This window comes from Bos javanicus, chromosome 29 (genome assembly GCF_032452875.1).
Source record: "Bos javanicus breed banteng chromosome 29, ARS-OSU_banteng_1.0, whole genome shotgun sequence".
In the NCBI taxonomy this organism is placed as follows: Eukaryota; Metazoa; Chordata; class Mammalia; order Artiodactyla; family Bovidae; genus Bos; species Bos javanicus.
This window is the reverse complement of record NC_083896.1, coordinates 27,684,016-27,689,985: the sequence shown is the minus strand read 5'-3', so window position 1 is coordinate 27,689,985 and position 5,970 is coordinate 27,684,016. Positions and strand designations below refer to the sequence as shown.

Below are 5,970 nucleotides of genomic sequence, written 5' to 3'. Positions count from 1 at the left end.
GGCTACAGTCCATTGGGCTGCAAAGAGTTGGACACGACTGAGCAAATAAGACTGATGTAAATTAAGTCAAATGATAAATATGAATGTTCTTTGAAAATGATTATCTGCTATTGAATTAATGTTTAATGAAATACAAGGAGGTAAAGTTATATTATGTGGTTCCCCTGTGGCTCAGCAGTAAAGAATCCACTTGCAAATGCAGGAGTCATGCATCTTCCACTGCATTGGGATGATCTTTTGGGAAGATCCTTAGAGAAGGAAATAGAAACCCACTCCAGTATTCCTACTTGGGAAATCCCATGGACAGAAAAGCCTGGCAGGCTACAATCCATGGGGTTGGAAAGAGTTGGATAGAATTTAGTGAGTAAAAAGCAACAAAGTTATATTATATATTTGTCCAATATTTGTATACTATAAGTAAACACTGCAACTTGTTATATTAGGTGAATAGACAGCATGCTATTTAAAGGACATTGATATGGCAATAATGAATAGGATGGTTTGAATTAGGAAAAGACAGAAAACAACTGAGCATTTATAATAATATGAGAATTTATAATTATAAGATGTTTAAGAACCACAATCAAAAAGCAATAGTATGAGGGAAAAGAAGAGATGTTTTAAAGAGAACATAACATGAAATGGCAACTGTATAAATTATGGCACAAAAGAGCATTAACATATATCAAGGCTGTATATCGTCACCCTGCTTATTTAACTTATGTGCAGAGTACATGATGCAAAATGCTAAGCTGGATGAAGCACAAGCTGGAATCAAGATTGCCAAGAGAAATATCAATAACCAAAGAAATGCAGATAACACCACGTTTATGCCAGAAAGTGAAGAGGAACTAAAGAGCCTCTTGATGAAAGTAAAGCTGGTTTAAAACTCAACATTGAAAACACTAAGACCATGGCATCTGGACCCATCATTTCATGGAAAATAGATAGGGAAACAATAGAAACAGACAGACTTTATTTTCTTGGGCTCCAAAATCACTGAAGATGGTGACTGCAACCATGAAATTAAAAGATGCTTGCTCCTTGAAAGAAAAGCTATGACCAACCTAGAAAGCATATTAAAAAGTAGAGATATTACTTTGCCAACATTGTCAAACTATGTTTTTTCCAGTAGTCATGTATGGGTGTGAGAGTTGGAGTATAAAGAAAGCTGAGCGCTGAAGAATTGAAGCTTTTGAACTTTGGTGTTGGAGAAGACTCTTGAGAGTCCCTTGGACTGCAAGGGGATCAAACCAGTCAATCCTAAAGGAAATCATTGTTGGATATTCATTGGAAGGAATGATGCTGAAACTGAAGCACGAATACTTTGGACACCTGATGCAAAGAGCTGACTCCTTGGAATAGACTCTGATGCTGGGTAAGATTGAAGGCAGCAGGAGAAAGGGACGACAGAGGATGAGATGGTTGGATGGCATCACCGACTCAATGGACATGAGTTTGAGCAAGCTCCAGGAGTTGGTGATGGACAGGGAAGCCTGGTGTGCTGCAGTCCATGGGGTTGCAAAGAGTCAGACACAACTGAGGGACTGAACTGAACATGAATACACAATTCAATAAAGTATGGAACAGAAGAGCATTAACAACATTAAAGTGATATAATTCAGCAGGATTTTTTTCTTTTATGAACAGCTGCTTCATAAATAGTTATAGTGTTATTGGTATAAAGATAAGACAATGTTGTCTGGGCTGCTTTTATAAATATTTACATTTCAATTATAATTTGAATCTCTTTAATGACTGTCTACTGTGAAACCCTGCAATAAATCTCCATCCTTGCAATTGTTGCTTTGACCAATACTGTTTGAAAGATTTTGATTATTTTCATTTTATCAAAGGAAATAAAAGTGAAAATAGCATAGAAGATATCTAGAGAAAAGAAACACAGTCTTATAGGAAAGTGATGATGCTTGACATATAGAAGGGAATTCTCAGGGAGGCATTGGACCTATTCATGATCTTCTTGTGCAAAAGTATCACTTATTATGTTTTCTCTATCATTTATTATGTTTGGGACCATGGCAAAAACACAAATTAAATAACCTTCCATTTCTTCTTTTCAAAGGAAAATAATACTAGAATTTGTTCTGAAGGAATATAGTAAATAAAGATATCCATTTAAAGTACTGGGCATAGTGCTTTATATTTCATAAATCTTGATAATATGCATTACTGTGACTTTCACCCTAATCATCATAAGCATTGTTGTTCTTCCTAGATATATTATTATTAAAAAATAAAAGTAAGCTCCTTTAATATTCAAGATTTTTAAAAAATTCTATTATTGTATTTTTCCTTATATAATCATTGAAATGTATGTTCAAAGAAGTAGCCAGGAGAATTTTGGAGATGAGTTATATAGAGAAGTATCAGTAAATTTCCAAAAATTTGAACAATATATCTAACACACTGCATAGCTCAGCAAACCAAATGACTTCTATGACATCATACTATTGATTCTATTCATATACATTTTCCTGTTTCCAGAATTTTCTTCAGGACAAATTTGACATCCTTATTCCACAGACTGTAAATCAGAGGATTCAGCATGGGAACAATGCAGGTATAAAACACAGAGGACACTTTTCCTTGATCCATGGAACTCACAGATGATGGCTTCAGGTATATGAATGCTGCAGATCCAAAGAAAACAGCAACAGCTAAGATGTGAGAGCTGCAGGTGCTGAAGGCTTTGGACCTGCCCTCAGGGGAGTGATTTGGAGGATGCTGGAGAGGACGAAGAGGTAGCATGTAAGGATGGTTAAGTCAGGAGTCAGGGTGTTAAATGCACTCAAGACTAGAACCAACAATTCATTGACATAGACGCTAGAACAGGATAGCTCCAAGAGTGGAAAGAGATAACAGAAATAATGGTTAACCACATTGTTCTCACAGAAAAGGAGTCTCAACACAAATCCTTTATGGATTGTGGATCCAATGATGACCAAAATATAAACTCCCACTGTGAGGCAGAGGCAGATGTGGTAAGACATGATAACATTTTAAAGCAAGGGATTGCAGATGGCAACATAGCGGTCATATGCTATTGCAGCCAACATGTGACACTCTGAAATAGCTAAAGTGCAAAAGAAGTAGAGCTGAATAATGCATTCAGAGTAAGAAATGATGTTCTGCTTTGTCATAAAGTTCACCAGCATTTTGGGGGTAATGACAGTGGGCTGACAGAAGTCAATAAAGGACAAATTGCTGAGGAAATAGTACATGGGGGTGTGCAGGTGAGAACTGAGCCCTATCAGTGTGATCACGTCCAGGTTCTCCACCACCATGACCACATAGATTCCTAGGAAGAGGAGGAAAAGTGACAGCTGGAGTTGTGGCTATTCTTTGACTTCAGAGAGGATGAACTCAGTCACTGAAGAGTGACTTCTGGGTCCATTATCCTATCCAAGGTTCTAGGCATAAAAAGAGTAGATGAGAGTACTTTTGTGTTCCTCTGTGTGTGTATGTACATGTTTATGTGTGAGGAAGAGTAATTATGGGGAGATCATTAATTTATCCCTCATCAGAAGAAGTTCATAATGTGGGGATCTCTTGAAAAACAATTATTCTGGTTGCACCAGAATAGAAATTATAGACTTCAAGAAAATTATAATTAAGATATCAAATAACATTTTAAAAGAAGATACCAATTCTGAATTTTTAAAGTCATTCACATGTATACCTGTGGCAGATTCATTTTGATATAAGGCAAAACCAATACAATATTGTAAAGTTAAAAAATAAAATTAAATTAAAAAAATAAATAAATAAGTAAATAAAATTAAAAAAGTAAAGTCATTCATAGCAAATGTAACTACTCTTATTTCTGAGGACTTTTTCTTTTCCTTTCATATCCTATGTGCCTAAATTAATATAATGCATGTCAAATGGCCAGTATTTTCACTTCACTCAGAATAAATGGTAGTAGGGTATACTTTCTATAAATTGTAAACAAAGATTACATAAGGCTGTGAAAAGTAGTTGTATTAGTCTGAGATATTTCTTACAGAAAATCCACTCAGAATTTCAGAAAAGTGAAAGTAAAAGTCACTCAGTCATGTCCAACTCATTGTGACCCATAGACAATACAGTCCATGGAGCTCTTCAGGCCAGAATACTGGAGTGGGTGGCCTGTCCCTTCTCCAGGAGATCTTCCCAATCCAGGGATTGAACCCAGGTCTCCTGCATCGCGGGCAGATTCTTTACCAACTGAGCTATCAGGGAAGCCCTAGAATTTCAGAAGGACTGGGCAACTATCTGCTTTATTCCATCTGAGATCTGCTGCTTTAGTGCTCACCTTCTTCCAGCCTGGATCATGACCCAGTAGTTTAGAAACACAACTGCTTAGCAGGCATCATATTTATATCTCAACAGATTTTCCAAGTCCCAGGAAAACCCTACTCCTATTTCTAATTTGAGTACTCTAAGGGAACATAATGGGATGGCATATATTTAAGTCATATATTCTACCCCTGTGACCCTGGGAGCAGTGCATTAAGAATGGTATAGGCAATTTGAGCTTCATGGTTGAAGTACTGGAAGTCAAATAATTTTTCATATTTCTAAAATATAATAATGGTTTTTGAAGACAAACTAAAGGTCATTTATGATGTGTTTATTTATTTATTATTATTATTTTACTTTACAATATTGTATTGGTTTTGCCATACATCAACATGCATCCGCCACGGGTGTACACGTGTTCCCCATCCTGAACCCCCCTCCTCCCTCCCTCTCCATACCATCCCTCTGGGTCATTCCAGTGCACCAGCCCCAAGCTTCCTGTATCCTGCATCGAACCTGGACTGGCGATTCATTTCTTATATGATATTACACATGTTTTAATGCCATTCTCCCAAATCATCCCCCTCCTCTCTCACAGAGTCCAAAAGACTGTTCTATACATCTATGTCTCTTATGATGTGCTTTTTAAAATAATTATGCATTTTCCATATGTTCTCCATAGAATTCAAAGATGGTGGGGATATGAATTAGTAGAGCACATGCAAAATACAAATAGAAATTTTAATTAATATTAGTCAGCAGTTACATTATCTATTTAGTGTATTTTTTAAAAGACAAGTGTGTTTTTAGTTTAAATTTATGAAGATTAGTAGATCACAGAAAGTGGAAACTCACGTTCCTATTTAATGCTCAAGCAATAGTTGGATTAGTGTCTTCAATTTGAAGTACAATACTTTATGTGATAGGGAAATACTAGACAACTTCAGAAAAAATGATCTATAAATATGGTCATTTTAGAATGGCGGAAATAACTGAAGATATTTTTTAGCAGAGTAAAACTGCACGTGGCACATGACAGTTATTGCACTGTTAAACATATGGACTTATTTTAGAGGTATATCTTTGTATGTCTTAAGAGATTAAAGTAAAACTAACTTCTTGAAACAGTAGGGAGGAATATTTGGTTTCACAGCAAAGGTTTAACGTTCCAATCGCCAGACACACCATGATCTTATAGTCAAAATGTTGTGGTCGGCTTGAATGGTCAATTGCTTAGCAAATATTGTTTAAAAATACAACCACCCGGTTGTATTCAATTACCTTTAACATTTATTCCAGTTCCCAAATTTCGTGATTTCATAATTCTTAGTGGTTATGATACTAAGTTAGACAGTAGTGAATTGAAATTTTAATTCAACCTCTTAACTTGCTGGGCTTCCCTGGTGGCTCATAGGTTAAAAGATTCTTCTTCCAATGCGGGAGACCTGGATTCGATCCTTGGGTTGGGAAGATCCGCTGGACAAGGAAATGACAACCCACTCCAGTATTCTTGCCTGGAGAATCCCATGGACGGAGGAGCCTGGTAGACCCCAGCCCATGGGGTCGCAAAGAGTCGACACGACTGAACGACTTCACTTTCATTTTCTTACTTGCTGTGTGACCTGGGGATAATCCCTTCTATTCTCCAGCTCTCTGAAAAACAAAACT

General features: G+C 36.6%; 1 pseudogene; it reads right to left on the bottom strand.

Annotated features, from left to right (window-relative positions):
* Positions 1–2,481: 2,481 nt before the first annotated feature.
* On the bottom strand, positions 2,482–5,490 carry LOC133240967 (putative olfactory receptor 8G3; annotated as a pseudogene).
* Positions 5,491–5,970: the final 480 nt, after the last annotated feature.